Raw genomic sequence first — 14,893 nt, 5'->3', positions numbered from 1 at the left:
TTTCCCCTTCATTCTGGGATTCCTGCAATATTGACTCACAGCAGAAGAAAGGTGAACATTTAAGCCAGGCACAAAGGGATGAATGTGGTAGAGAGGCTATCCAGCTGTCCTTTACAGGAAATATAGGACCAAAGTGTAACAGCAGTCCACTTATCAGTGGCACGGTCTTTTGACAAATCAAACTGAAAAACCCATATGTGCCACAAGAGTTAATTCCGCAGGATTTTTTTAAAAGATATACACAGCTCAGTTTATTGGTGTTACATTTTCTACAAGTGACTCAAAGTTTGATTATTTTTGAAGAATTTCAAAAGGACTCCGAAATAAAGCTTCTTTTTATCATGGCTTAACAAATCAATCGAAAAAAATGTAAATATGAATTCGCCTATGCGGCTGTGCCTCAACCATGGTACAGACCCGGGAACACTGCTACGACGGTCCTGACCTGGGTGAGGTACACACGTGTCTGCAACTTCGTGCACCTCAACTTGAAACTTGGCTACGAAAGGCGGGGCAGCTCCGTATGTTTGTTTTTGCTAAGGGCGTAAATTCCTAACATTTCTCTTTTTGATGCTCTTTTACCTTGGGTTTAGTTCTAGGTTACATCTTCCGCCTCAGCATGTTTTTCAGCCTTCACATTTCTGCACGACTTCATCAAGCTTGAGGATGGCATAGTTTATTCTGCTTGTCTGTCCCATAACTGGCGTCTGTCTCTGGCACAGAATGTGTCCATATGAGTGCCTTTCTGCTGTCAACCCTCGTGCGAGTTTGTCTCTACGCATCTTGTGTGTGTTTTACCCACCACTCCCCCCGCGTTCACCTGTGCTCTCGCCCGCAGTTGGCTCTTCTTTCTCTCAGGCGTGGCGGGTTGTTTTCTGGTTTCTCAAGTGCGCTCGGCGATCTCTCTGCTGTTGCTATTGACCGTAGTTGCCTGCTATCTCGTGCGTTCTTGGCCATGGCTGACTGTTTCCTACTATGTACTCGCGAGGGCGGGCTGCTTGCTGGCAGGGCCCTGGCAAGCCTCTGTTTTCGTCCGCCGCTGGCTCCTAGAAAGCCCTCGCTTCCCATGGGTGGTTTTGCCAGCTCATTACTAGAGAGGTGCTGCACAGGTTCACTGGCTTCCGCTAGCTCGAGACTTTGGGTGTCAGCCAACTGGCAAGGACAGGAGACACCGGCTGCTGCTACACTGGCGCTGTGAACTATTTGTGGCCTACGACTACCACACCTCGCTGCTGGGGACGTTTCCACGGCTCCCGAGGCTTCACGCCGGTGTAGGCCGCGGTAGGCCCAAACGAACTCTGTGTGCTGGAGTCGGTGTATCTGTGAGCCGTTGCGAGCACCCCGAATCCCCTGAGGCGACTCTGAACGCTTTTGCTTCCCTGCTTTCAGTAAGCGGTCTGTCTACAGTCCCAACCAAGAACCGCAATCTCCCCCTACGTTGATGAAGCATGCGGGAGCTCTCGCGTACACTTGATTTCAGGCGGGGAGTCGGTGAACTCGCATCCTCCCCTCGTTTTGGTGACGCGCCTCCAGCGCACTCAATTTCACTCGGACACGCCTTCGTCCGTTTCGCAGACAGTTTTTCTGGACGTTTTTAACGTGATATTCGAGGTGCGTAGTTTGGATTCATTATCCATTTTTTAAAATAACAAAACTGTTTTTTTTTCAGTTGTGGAGAGCCGATAGCTTCCTAGTTAATAACCACTATTTTTTCCACTCTTTTTAGGCGACTGATGGATACGTGGAGGGGGTATAGTGAGTGTGAGGAAGAAAAAAAGCCTAGTCTGTTGGGGTGGGAGTTTATGGACATATTCTTAATTTACAAAATGGCGCCCCCACCTCCCTAATTAAACGGTTTGAATTTCCACGTTCGGTGCTTGGCGCCTTGTCCCCCGCGCCCCTGATGATTAAAAAGGGATATTCATTTGTGCCTTTTAAACGCCGCCCCGATTAAAATCAGAAAGATTTCCTTCATCAAAATCTAACATCCTTGAAAAATTAATTTGATGCCTCTTGTTATCAGTTAATTGAATCTCGTTGGGGGAAAAAGACTTGTACAGCGGGTGATTAAAAATGGCCTCTCTTCTTAGCTTTTTTTTTTTTAACACTGCGACATTATCAAGCCTGGCGTTTTCTTCTTTTATATTATCAATGCCTCGTAAAAATCAAATCCCCGAACAGAACTTGTTCTGCTTTCTTTGAATTTTTTTTGCTTGCGAAAGCGCAGATCCTGGGGGCCTGGCCGTGAGTCTCCCCTGTCTTGAAAAAAAACCGAAACGGGAGCTGTTAGGACAAAGCTCCCGTCATAAAGGGGAGATTGAATATTATCTTTTGAATTCATAGTCTGATATGTGGCTTTCTGGTACATTCTCCGTCATTCAAATATGGAGTACTTTAAATATTTTCTTGTTTTCGTTTTTCAGTGTAAGGCACCATTTATATCTCCTATTACTTGTATCAGTACAGATTCGCCTTTTTGGGATGGGATGGTGGGGGAAGGTGAAGCAATCGAGTGGTAGACCAGTAGTAGACAACCAGTGTTGTGGAAAGCCTTTCGATAAGTTAGCCCTGTGCAATGACCTGCACGACTACAGAGGATGGAATGGGCAAAGAGTGGCCCACATTGGTTCTGTGTTTATGGTGAGCACTTAATGCTCAGTCTGAGTTTTGCATCAAAAACTGATTGGCCCACAGATTATCAGGTCTGGGACCCATCAGTGCAAGTCAAGAAACCGGCAGGCTTGTTTTTATGGAAAAAGGGTTTGGGCAACTTGTTTTATAGATAAAGGTTTTGGGCCTAGGGGTTACCACCTTTTCCAATACCAGCCATCTGTTAACGTTTAAATATTCTGCAAAGACCCTGCCATAATTCTTAAGTAGAGCTTCATATGAAGCCGTCTGTGCTTTGTTAGTTTAATTATCAGTCTAGGTTCATTAAGGCAGACTGTAGAACACATTTTAAAGTGTTTTCTTCTAACATTTACTGTTTATAGTATGCTACTGATAAGGGGAAAAATACTCGCTTTAGTTGAGTTTTCGATTTTTTTGTACCGGCAGGCGATAAAAATGCCGGTATAAAACCGGCCAGGTGGCTACCCTATTTCTTTGTGACATAAAAAAAGGAACAGGTGATTAGTGGAATGGCTGCAAACGTTTTGGCCACTGGCAATCTCTTGGGCCACATTCCAGTCCATTATTTTTTTTGCACACTCCAGACTTGGAGCAACCATAAATAGAGCAGCTGTTTATTACACCAGCTATACAAATCAGTTTCCAGAAAAAAATAGTCAGTTCAATGCTCAGTGTTATTAATTGCAAAGACAGAAAGTAGAATAGCCATTCTCTAAAAAAATGGAGATGATCAGTATTGTATTGTATTTGCAACAGCTTTAGGAAGCCCGCTCGGCCCCCCACACGCATACATACCACTTCCACCATCACATGTAACCGGGGTCACAGTGAAGGCCATTGATGCAATGTGCCTTTTCTGAACCAAAGCCCTTGTCCTCTTGTGAGAGAAAATTGAAGTCAAAATGCCCAAGTTAGAAAGCACTGCCATTACTGCTGCGCTCTCTTTGTAGTGCATTCAGGTACTCTGTGATTCACAGTGCTTTACCTATCTCACACTAGCACATGCTGGCCAAGTTTCACAAACTCTGGTTCTAGATATTAATTTCTTGCTGAAAGTTAGTGTTTCGGTCTCTTTAGCGCTCCAGCGTGTCTCCCTCTCCTAGCGCAGTCCCTAGTCTAGAGGCGGGCAGCAAAGACAGATCTCTCTGACCACGCATGCTCAAGGAACATCTGCGATTTTAGTTGTGGGACCCTGGCGAAAGAGACTGTGCTGTTGTATGAAACAAAGAATGAATAACTGTTGTTGAAGTATGGTGTCGATTTAGGAAGTTGATGCAGATGTTTTTAAATCGAGGAGACTACTCAGTCCCAAGGTTCTGTCTCCCACCTCTGCGTTTGATATCCACGTTACCAAGGTTTGACCAGGTCTCTAATCTGGCAATGAGTATTAACCTGGCAATGCAGTTTATACTGCAGAAATTGTGGTCTGCTCATCTCACATACATCTGCATCAGACTAGAGGTCTTGATGGCTTCCTAGTCCTCTAAAGGTGATAAACCTGCAGCATTAGTTGATGCCCATCCTATGTCAAGCAGTAAGCTGTCTGTGTCACATGCCTCAACTATCTCTGACTCAATATCTTTGGGGGTACCTCCACCTTTCAGCCTGGCTAACACAAATATTTTAGGCCCCATGTGGTGCAGATGGCTCAAGGATTTTAACATTTATGCTGGAGCACTGGGGATGAAAAAAGTCTATTGTGCCTTATCATGCATTGCTTTGGCCCTACCACATGTGACATGATATATATATATATATATATATATATATATATATATATATATATATATATATATTTGAGGACTAAGACAATCTTTCTTAAGGTAGTCTAAAACAACACTTGATGACTTACTTTCTCCAAAAAGTTTTTTATCCGCACACTTGCGAGAAAAAAAAAACCTGTACAATCGAGCCTTCTCTGGGGCCGTCCCAAGAATATGGAACTCACTCCCGCCCACCATCAGAAGACTTCCATCTTTGGCACATTTCAAAAAGGAGGCCAAATCTTTTCTTATGGGCAAATTCCCCGCCTAACGATTACATTTCAATCACCTCAGCAATTTTGTTTCTCCGTCTATTCGGCATTGCCCATGGTTCTTCCGGAGGATACCTACCCAGCACTTCTGGGCATCCCACCCGGGAATTGAGACAGCTGCTCTCCCTTATAATGTATCTACCTGTTTTTATTCCACCTGTATGCAGGTTATGGTATTGCCTATTATTTCTTTCGCCAGCTACGCTCCTCCAACCAAGCCCTTGCTGCTGTACCTCGCATCAACAAAACCACCATGGGAGGAAGATCCTTCTCCTACCTGGCGGCTAAAACCTGGAACTCACTTCCCATTCACCTTCGCCTCACTCAGAACCACCTAGCATTCAGAAAGCAACTTAAAACCTGGATATTCGACCAGTAACTCCCCACCCTCTTCAAGCGCCTTGAGACCCTCTGGGTATGTAGCGCGCTATATAAATTAATTGAATTGAATTGAATTGAATCCTTGTATAATGCAGCTATCTATTCCTATCCCAGTTGTATACACCCGTCCCAAGACTGCCTGTACCTCCTGTCAATCCTGTAAAGCGCTCTGATGCCCTCACAGGTCTGGTTCGTGCTCTATAAAACTCTAAAAATAAAATAAACGAAAACATTTTCATGCCACAAAGCAAAAGCAAGGTGAAACAACTGACACTTTTGTGAAGAGACTGAAGGACTGGCTGCAGTACTGTGACTTTGAAAATAACAACAGCAAGGAAGCTCTGAAATCTGATTGTTGCTGGTTATGAGTTGGTCTGTTTCAGGCAGACTCTACTACAGAACCCGAAACAACTTAAAGACATTCTATCTATGGCAGGTTCTTCCTGCACTGTCAAATATCTTCACATGAGGTTTTCGCTCACATGGGTGTGTTCCCAGCGGCGCAGACCACATGTCACAGCTGTAACGAGAAGTAATTTCCAGTGGTATGTATGTGCCACAACTGTGGCAACAGAGGCAATTTCCAGTCGATGTGCTAAAGTAAAAGTGAGACTAGACCAGATTCCCTTGCACTCCAGAGCCCTGACGACAAAACTGGCACTCAGATGATGCAGAAAAGCATGGATCAAACTCTTCACCACTTGACGGAGGTAGCTGTCCACCCACAGTCCTCAATGTTATCAGACTCACCGTGTTCTGAAACTGAAAGACTTCAAATGACAAAAGTATTTTCAATCTGAAGTGATACAGCCACAGAAACCAAAGAAGATCTGAAATATCTTGTCATAGATGTAGACCTAGGTGGTACATCCATTATTCCATTCCTGGTGGACAAGGGAGCCGCCATCACCAATAGCGGATACTGATTTCGCTGCACTTGTGCACCAGCCTACATTAAACAGCATTGATATTTACGGATCACTGAAGCCTCTCAGGTGTTTTCAGCCCCATGGTGACTATGCATTACAGATGGAGGTATGCAATGTTGATGCAGCCATAGGTACCTTTAAGCTTCAACTCCGTGGTCAAGCTTGGCCTCCACAAGGTCTCATTCCACATTGCACATTTAGGCAATGAACTCAGGCACCTTGATGAACTCTTTTCAAAGCATTCAGTGGCAAAGGCAAACTGAAACGACTCCAGCTTCACCTGCATATTAACGCTAAGGTGAAATCAGTGGCACAGCGTTTCAGAGGTATTACTTTCAGCTTTTAAAAGCAAGTTAACACAACCATGAGAACTTTATGAAGCTTGATATCATTAAACCTGTACAAGGTCCTATGCCATGGGTCTTGCCCATGGTTCCCCGTTCCAAAAATAGGCAAGAGTAAGTAGCCTCCTGTGTGTTGACATGCTCCATCCCAATTAAGCAATCCAGAGAGAAATACATTTTGCTCTACGGAAACAAGACATGATGCACCAATTGAATGGTGCTCAGCTTGAACTAGCCACAGAGTTACACTATGTAACTACTATTGTTATCCATTGTGAGTTGTACTGCTATAAGAGATGAATTCTTTCACGAAGAAATACGAAAAGTAATAACAGATATCCAGCACTGCTTAAATTACATTGTCGCATGGAAGAACTCAGCAAGAATATGACGCTGCTCTCTTCAAGTTCTGTCAGGCCCTTCAAGTTGCAAACCTGATGCTTAACACAAGGACAAGCATACTCTTCGAATAAGCTCTCTTAAATTCTTCAAACACATTTTCTCAGCTGATGGGACATGGCCTTTTCCCATCAAGGTCTCTGCTTTGACAGCAGCACAGCACCCAAAAACATCTCTGCTGTTGGCTCTTTCTTAGGGCTTGCCAGTTACTGTTCAAGGTATATACCAAACTTTGCCTCCATAAGTGATCCTCTAAGGAATTTCACAATAAAGGGAGCCACTATCAAATGGTCTTTGCAGTGTTCAACAATCTTGTCTCTTAAGATGCCCCTTGCCCACTGAATTAACTGCTGATGCGAGTCCTGTGGGGCTTGGGCCATACTTGCGCAGAGAGATACAGACCCTGAATCGCCACGCCGTGTTATTGCATGTGCCGGTCACTGCCTCTCCAAGCCAGAAATGTCCTATTTGCAGGCCCAAAAAAAATTCCTTGCTGTAATATGGGCCTGTGAACACTTTCCACTTTTCCTGTATGGGAATTCTTTCACTGTTGTGATGGATCATATAGCCCTACTCTCAATATTTGGGAACACCAAAGCTAAAATGCCATCACACTTTGAAAGGCAGGGACTATGGTACAAGACTAAAGATTATACAGACCTGGCAAGGATACAAAAATCCTGTAGATTTTAGCTCACGCTTCCCTTTAGAAAACAAAAAGGCTGCCCCACCATAGGGGAAGAATACTTTAGGTTTGTCATTCAACAGTCCTGTCCATGTGCAAGAAAACAGTGAGAGTTAATGGAAGCATCTAGACAGGGCCCTATATTATGTGTGATGAGGGCAGTCATTGAGTATCAAAAATGGAATAAACTTGAAAAGAATCACAAGGTCTATTCACAGAGTCGAATGAAAGCTCGGAGAGTTTTAAAAAATGTTAGAGAGGAACTGGCAGCCGCGGCCGGTAGTGGAAGTACCGGCTGGGCGGGGACGTGGGAGTGGGTGGTGCAGGGTGGGGGGTAGTAATGTATGGATTACGGACTTTAACAGGTAAGTAAACATGTAAATGAATAAAACGAATTTTGTTGCGCGCACTGCATCACCAAATGCGATGCAGTGCGCGCAACAAAATTATTTTTATTTATTTATATGTTTTCTTACCTGTTAAAGTCTGTAATCTATACATTACTACCCCCCACTCTGCACCTCCCCACGTCACCGCCCGGCCGGTACTCCGACTACCGGCTGCGGCTTGGAACTGGCTTGCAGCACTCTATTGGTCATTCCCAGTCGCTATAAGATCACATGATAAACCTTGCGCAGAAAACACGCGGAGGGGTGGTGGCCATGAAGAGACCCCTAAGGCAAAAGGTATGGCTTTCACACCTAGATTAACACTTTGAAGAAAAATTAAGCACTTGTCACTTATGCCAAACTTCGAACAAGGATGGTCATCCTGAACCTTTTCAAATGTCAAACATCCTGACAAAAATGTGGAGAGAAGATGCTGTTAACCGTCTTTTGACCAATAACTACTGGTCAAAATGTATTAGTATTTACTTAATAGTGTTCCAGATTTCCTAAATTAATGGCAGGGCCCAACACCTCATCAGAGGTGAAAATCTCTACTTTGAAACACACTATTTTTTATTGTTTGGCATTCTCCACTATTGTGAAAACTGACTTGTCGACCCTTCCCAGGGAAATAATTCAGCGACTTCACAAGGAAGTTAGGTTTCAAAGACAAGACCGAAAGATCACACACTTATGGCGGCAAGCCAATGTTGAAGTTAAGCTTTTTATAGCTAGTGTGAAAGCTCTGCAAGTGGTGAAGCTCACACTCCAATCACTATCATAGTTACTGGCCCAAACACTATGTAATTCCAGGGACATCCCTCGCAGTACACAACAGTATCTCTTGCTGAGTTGATGTTCAATCTGAAAATTCACACTACTATTTTGTATCATGCTGGTAACGCTAAGTCCGGAATCGCTTGTGAAATCCAACTAAGGGATGCTCTGGACAAAGACGAGATGAAGCATTACGCAGACAGACACCGAGCTCCCAAGATATCCCACTGGCAGTAAGGTACCTAAGTATTTGCTAGGTCAAAAAGCCAGCGAAAGAAAGAATCGAACTTTGATCCTCATTCCTGTGTGATTATCGATATCAATGGCTCCATGATTATTGCTTGGTGAGATACACCATCACTTGAAATTCTTCTTACTTCAAGATTGCAGGGAGAAGAATGTGGAACTGAAATGACTAATGAAGCTTGTGGAGGAGGCAGTGACTTGGATTTGTGAGTGTTCAATGTGAAAATCCTAAGAGTGTTTCCCTGCCCACTGAAGATCGGTCTGCGAACAATTCCTTATGCTTTTCGGAAACGCCTGTGTGTTTGTTGTTTTACTGTGTCCCCTTGTTGTAATCCCCATCCTGTCATGTAACCTCTTCTGAAGTGGGTTAGGCCATCCTTTCCTCTGCAAGACCAACAGCACCTCATCACTGTAATGGACTAGTGTGAGGCATGTGTTTATGTTGTTGGGTGGAGTAGTGTTGTGGAGACCTAGCTCTCTTGCGATTCCCATTCTCCCACCGTGGTGACGAGTTTTCGGGATTTGTGCTGGGGCAGGGTTATGCGTGTGAGGCTGAAGGCGGCAGAGACCGAGCCAGCGAGCAAGACAGATCACTCTGAGCATGTGTTGCAGATCTGCCTCTGAGCTTCCCGGTGCGGGCCACTGGTGAAAAAAAGCCTATTGTTGTACCAGATACTTTGTGAAATACTGTTATTGAATTCTGGTGTCGATTTATTTAGTTGATGCAGATGTTTGTAAAGAAGACTATACCGGCTCAATGGTCCATCCCTCCAGCATCTTCATTTGATATACAGTAATCCATGTGAGACCAGGTCACTACAAAAACAAATCCAGTTTTTTTTTCTTTATTGGAATGTACCTCAGAGTTTACAGATAACTTCGTCAGTGGAGACAGGTTTGGTTCATGTTGGTGGACATGAACTCGGAAGTGACAGAAGCTAGAAAGGTTTTTCCTTTTCCACCTTGGTCAATATTTGCACGAACTGTACACATGCACATTATGGTGTCCCCACATGGAAGTAGAAAACACAGAACCATTTAGGAGGGAAGTTTTTTGCTTCTACATAAAGAGAACTAGCAACCACCATCTTTGCTGTGCCCAGGACAGAATACCACTGACATACAAGTCACATACACAGAGAGCCAGTGGCAAAAACAACCTGCTCCCTTCTGCCCACGGTGTATATTCATAAATTATGTCTACTAAAAAAATAATTCAAGCCAACAGTAGCACCTTCCACAAAAGTTACCAGGTTCTTACAGTCTTTCACCACCTGCCCACATCTAAAGAGGAGAGATCACAAGGAAAAACAATATACTTTTCATATTATCAACAATGCCGTGATCATGAATAATATATATATCTACAAATTCAAATTTGCAATTAGTGATTCAAATTGTGATCCAGGGCAGTAATCTTCTAGAGTGAGGTAAGGAAGCAATTTTTGGGTTGAGCCATGAAACAAGAATAGCGTGAAACTGCTTTTTTTCCTAGTGTATGGCAGGGCCACTGCAATTATGTAAGTCTACGAGCGCCGGCTAGGGACACTTGGGAAAAGAATCTCATAGAATGGGCAGGGGTAGAGATCCAAAGGCACAAGAGACCTTCACAGCATGGGTGTGCAGAGATGACTCGATGTCTACTCACCTATACACATTCCCAGAGGGGAGACCCACCTGAGGAATCATGGACGAATACATAAGAAACAGGATAGCAAAGGGGGACACTTCTACAGTAGGTTTAGTACCAACCTATGGGAGCTATAAGGAATATAACGCCTCTATGAGGGATACGACCCGATATGTAATCCTTCTATAGGTTACCTATCACAGAAACTCTGGGGGTGGGCGGAGGGTATTTTCTTGTTGGTGGTTGAAATGTTCACCATAATGTCTGGTCCAACGGACCTCGATGGATCGGGGGTTGGTGGGGTGGGAGGGGACTTGCCAGCAGGTCACGGACCGTTTGTACATGACACTGACTCCCCTAATGTATGATCCTGAATGACCTGTATACTGCCTTCCTAATTTTATTACAGTGAAAATAAAGATTAAAAAAATAAATAATAATTAACTTTTGGTTCGTTTGACCTAGAAACAACTTTTTGGGGTAAAATCTGCAAGTTATACAGCTTTTGATGGATTATATGGCAAATTCATTTTATACAAAAGACGTAGCAGCTGCAGAATCATCCAGTAAATTGTGATTCTTCTTTTTGCAACGAGAAGGCTAAAATAGCGTATCGCATACTGAGCTTTTTCTTAGGATTCTCGGGGATAAGGCCCAGCAGGCACACCCTCACCGTCTGTGGGATCTTCCACCCTGTGGTTTCTCGTGGCTGGTCCAAACTTTCTAACCAAAATTGATGCACTACGAGGCAGTGCCAGGTCATGTGCAAAAAGTCAGCCGATTCCAGATTACACGTACAACACTTTGAGTCTCTGGCGGGGTATATGTTAGTAGACGTTTAGGGGATAGATTGGTTATGAGTATGGAATTATATTGGATTAATTTAAAGCAGGCACTCACCAACACTCTTTTACCCCCCATATGTATTTTGAGCCAATCCTGTTGAGAAATTTATCATCAACATGGAGTTGCCAGGCATCCTCTATTGGGAGCGGTTTCAGGTGTTTATCAGCTCCTAATGCTTGATAAAGAGGAGTTAATTAACAACACCCTGCCATCTCTGGCAAAGTAACAAGAGTGTGTGTGCGTTTTGGGGCCTCCGGGAAGGCAAACCAAATTTGTCTCACCATTGCTGCAATCTTTGCATAATGTTGCAATTGGCCTGTACCCAGGTTAAATTATTCTATAGTCTCTTGCATGGAAATAAATCGATTCTTGGGGCATAAGTCAGACAGCATTAAGCAACTACCCTCCTGCCATTAGTCAATTGCCGTGGTCTGTGTGATTTGTGTGAAGGGTACTAGCAACCAAATATCCATGTCTAGGGCATATGGGGCTCTTCTAAGTATGTGCCTGACCACTCTTTCCCATATGCTCCCCATGTGCTGGATTAAATGGGGGAGAGTCTGTGGAGTCCTAGCCCCCTTCTTCAGGCACTCCCTCAATTGGTATCCTGGGTGGGTACCTTCCAGCAGGTTTCTTTCCCAGTTAGGCTCGCCATCCAGCCAGTGAACCGCATATTGCAGTTGTGCTGCACAGTAGTACAGCTCAAAGTCCGGAATTTCCATACCCCCTTTTTCCCACTCTTGCCTCAAGGTAGCTGGGCATCTCCTACCCTGCCAAAGAAGTGACGTGGTCAGTTTGTCGAGGTCTTCAAACACTGTTCACAGGAGCTCATTGAAGGTGTCCTGCACTATGCAGAGACAGCGTTGGAGTACCACCATTTTAAGAAGTGCTATTTTCGCCATAAGAGATAGTTGAAGGGAGTTCCAAAACTGTATAGACTATTTTAACCCGGCCATATACCTCCCCATATTGAGATCGAAGAATTGCTTTTCATGACGGGCAATATGAATACCTAAATATTTAACGCTGTCTGTCTCCCATTGGAGCCCAAGATAAAGCAGCAATTCTACCTGATGGTTGGCTAGAAGGCCCAGCTGGAATAATATCGATTTGTGAGCATTTACCAGAAGTCTTGAGATCTCCCAGAATTCCCTCATTACCCCAAGTAGGATTGGAACCAAAACTTCCAGTTGTCGGAGCTAGACCAAGGCATCGTCTGCATACAACGAAATTATATGTTCTGTATTGCCCACAGGGATTCTCTAACCTAGGAGGGTCTGCTGAAGTTTACAGGCCAGGAGTTCAATCGCCATGGACAAACGGATCAAAAGTTACTACAAAAGCAGTGACCTGTGTTGCTGTGCAGTGGAAGCCCTTCACAGAGTTTGACTGGTCACCTTTCAGATGTGTATTGCTGTTTTTGGTTTGTAAACTGGTATTAGTGAGGTAGAATCTTTGCCAACACATTGTTAGCACGTGTAAGAATGTCAAAATAAGTACTACTATCACAAGATGTACCATCATTATGTCACTTAATTTGCCTTTTCTTGACACATAATTAATTCAACCCTGCTGCATCATTTGGTTGCATACTGCCACATAATTCTAGTGGCCCAAGTGTTTAGGGAGACCTTTTGCAGCAAATACTATTTTGACTGCCAAACCAAACATTTTTTGCACCATTCCTAATGCATAATTTGTACCGTGGTTTCCGGTACTCCTTTTTGAGTACCAGCACTTATTTTTCCTACTCAGACATTTCCAGAGAGCAAAATAGTTAAAAATACAAAAAGAAGAAAGAAGGAGGAAGAAAAGGATGGAAAACCGCCACAAAAGAAGAAAGCAGGAAAGTGCAAAAGTGAAATAAAGATGATGGGGGTATCTGGTAGTAGATTAAGAGGAATGAGGTAAATTCAAGACCACATATCCTTAGTATTTGGTACGCTGATATTTAATAGCATCAGCCACAGGCTTCTGGCTAGAGCTTTGGACGCCAGCAACATGTTCATCCTGATGGTGATAAACATCTTTTAGTCTCAGGGTTAGCAATCTCTTCAGTATTAAACCATAACCATTGCAACAATAAACATAATAATCAATGCCAAAATGTATCGGATTCCAAAGAGGGGAAAGCAAAATCTGTATTCTTGTTTGGTGGTTGCAGGCAACCCTTCATGGACTTTGGGTCCCCCCCACCACCAGCATACACCCCCCAAAGGATTCATCCAATGTTTTTGGAAACATAAAGTCATACTTTTTTGATATTTAACAACAAATACATCAAGGTGTGTCACATCTCTATAAAATGAGATGAGACACTTTTTTATGTGCCAAAACTATTTTGTGAGATCATATAGAAGATTCAATTTTTGAGCCAGAATGCCCTGTCCTGCAGTCTAGAACTAGCCTCAAGGTAATTGTCAGAGGGGCAGATGAGAATCCAAGCCCCAGTCGTCAAATACAAAATAGGGAAAATCATAGGCCACAACTCTTGGTATGATCATTATGATTTGCCTGTGAAGAAAAATAGTTCTTTTAGTGGAGGATTACGTTCTAACCATAACAACTCCATCACTGGGCGAATGCCCTTATTGAAACTCTTACTCCCCCACACCATAGAAGACATTGGCACATGCGTTTGAAGTGCCTCTGCCATCAAAAATTCAAGACTTTAGTTCGTGTAGTTCGGGGGGCGGGCTGCACTCTAGAATTGACATCACCATCACCAGCCCACCCAGAATAGATAGGCCTTCTTGCGAAAGGGGGCCAGGCAAATCTGGCCATGGGAAGCGGTTGTGGGTTCCCTGCAACAGGCTTCCTAATGTGAGCTGCTTTCTTGTTGGGAAATGGACTTTGAAACCCAGGCCTGCAACAATGTAGGTCTAGTTCAGATGAATCAAAGTAGCTTGATGACCCCATCGTTTGCATGAAGATTTTTCTTACTTTGCCTTATGTTTCTAAAACGAGTAGCTGCTGGCGTCTCAAAACAAGACCTCACCACCTACTCTGAGGTTTTCCGTATTGTCGCCATAAAGGCAAGGAAAGGAAGAGAGAAAACAAATCCAATCCCTCCACAGTACAATTTTTTTTTATAAAAGATCGTGGCAGCACTCTTCATTGGGGTCCTTTCTAGATTACCAGGCAGAAACGAAAAATACCAAAGACCCCTTCCCCCTCCTCCAAACCGCTCCCCCCACTCTCACCCCCAGCATTAGTTTCATTCCTCATTCCCATTTCTATCAGCTGAAAATCAAACCTGAAAAAAATGGGTTGCCCAAGTCATAACCTGGAAATACATTAGGGCAGACTAGAGTGGCCTGAAATGCCCCATGCTCTCTCTACAACATTGCTTTTAACTGTAGAGGGCATTTCCATTTCTGGGCCTTATGGAACTAGTTCTCATGGATGCAGTATGTGCTTACTGCAATAGTATAATAAATCTACAGTGTTGGTGGATGCTTATCATTTGGTTGCAAGATGCCATTTTAGGGTTGAAAGGCGCCAATCGTTGGGTTGACTAATGCATTTTTCTGGGTTGGTCAATGCTTGTCATGCCAGTTTTGGGTTGTAAGTGCTTCTTGTTGGGTTGGACGAAGTCTGT

The 14,893-nt window shown here is 43.8% G+C and overlaps 1 protein-coding gene across 2 annotated transcripts in view; it reads left to right on the top strand.

Annotated features, from left to right (window-relative positions):
* The window catches only part of FOXP4 (forkhead box P4), a 305,849-nt gene that overhangs the window by 40,777 nt on the left and 250,179 nt on the right, over window positions 1–14,893 (top strand). The gene's annotated exons all lie outside the window — the stretch shown is intronic.

Source organism: Lissotriton vulgaris, chromosome 5 (assembly GCF_964263255.1).
Source record: "Lissotriton vulgaris chromosome 5, aLisVul1.2, whole genome shotgun sequence".
Lineage (NCBI taxonomy): Eukaryota > Metazoa > Chordata > Amphibia > Caudata > Salamandridae > Lissotriton > Lissotriton vulgaris.
This window is presented reverse-complemented; position numbering and strand designations above follow the sequence as displayed.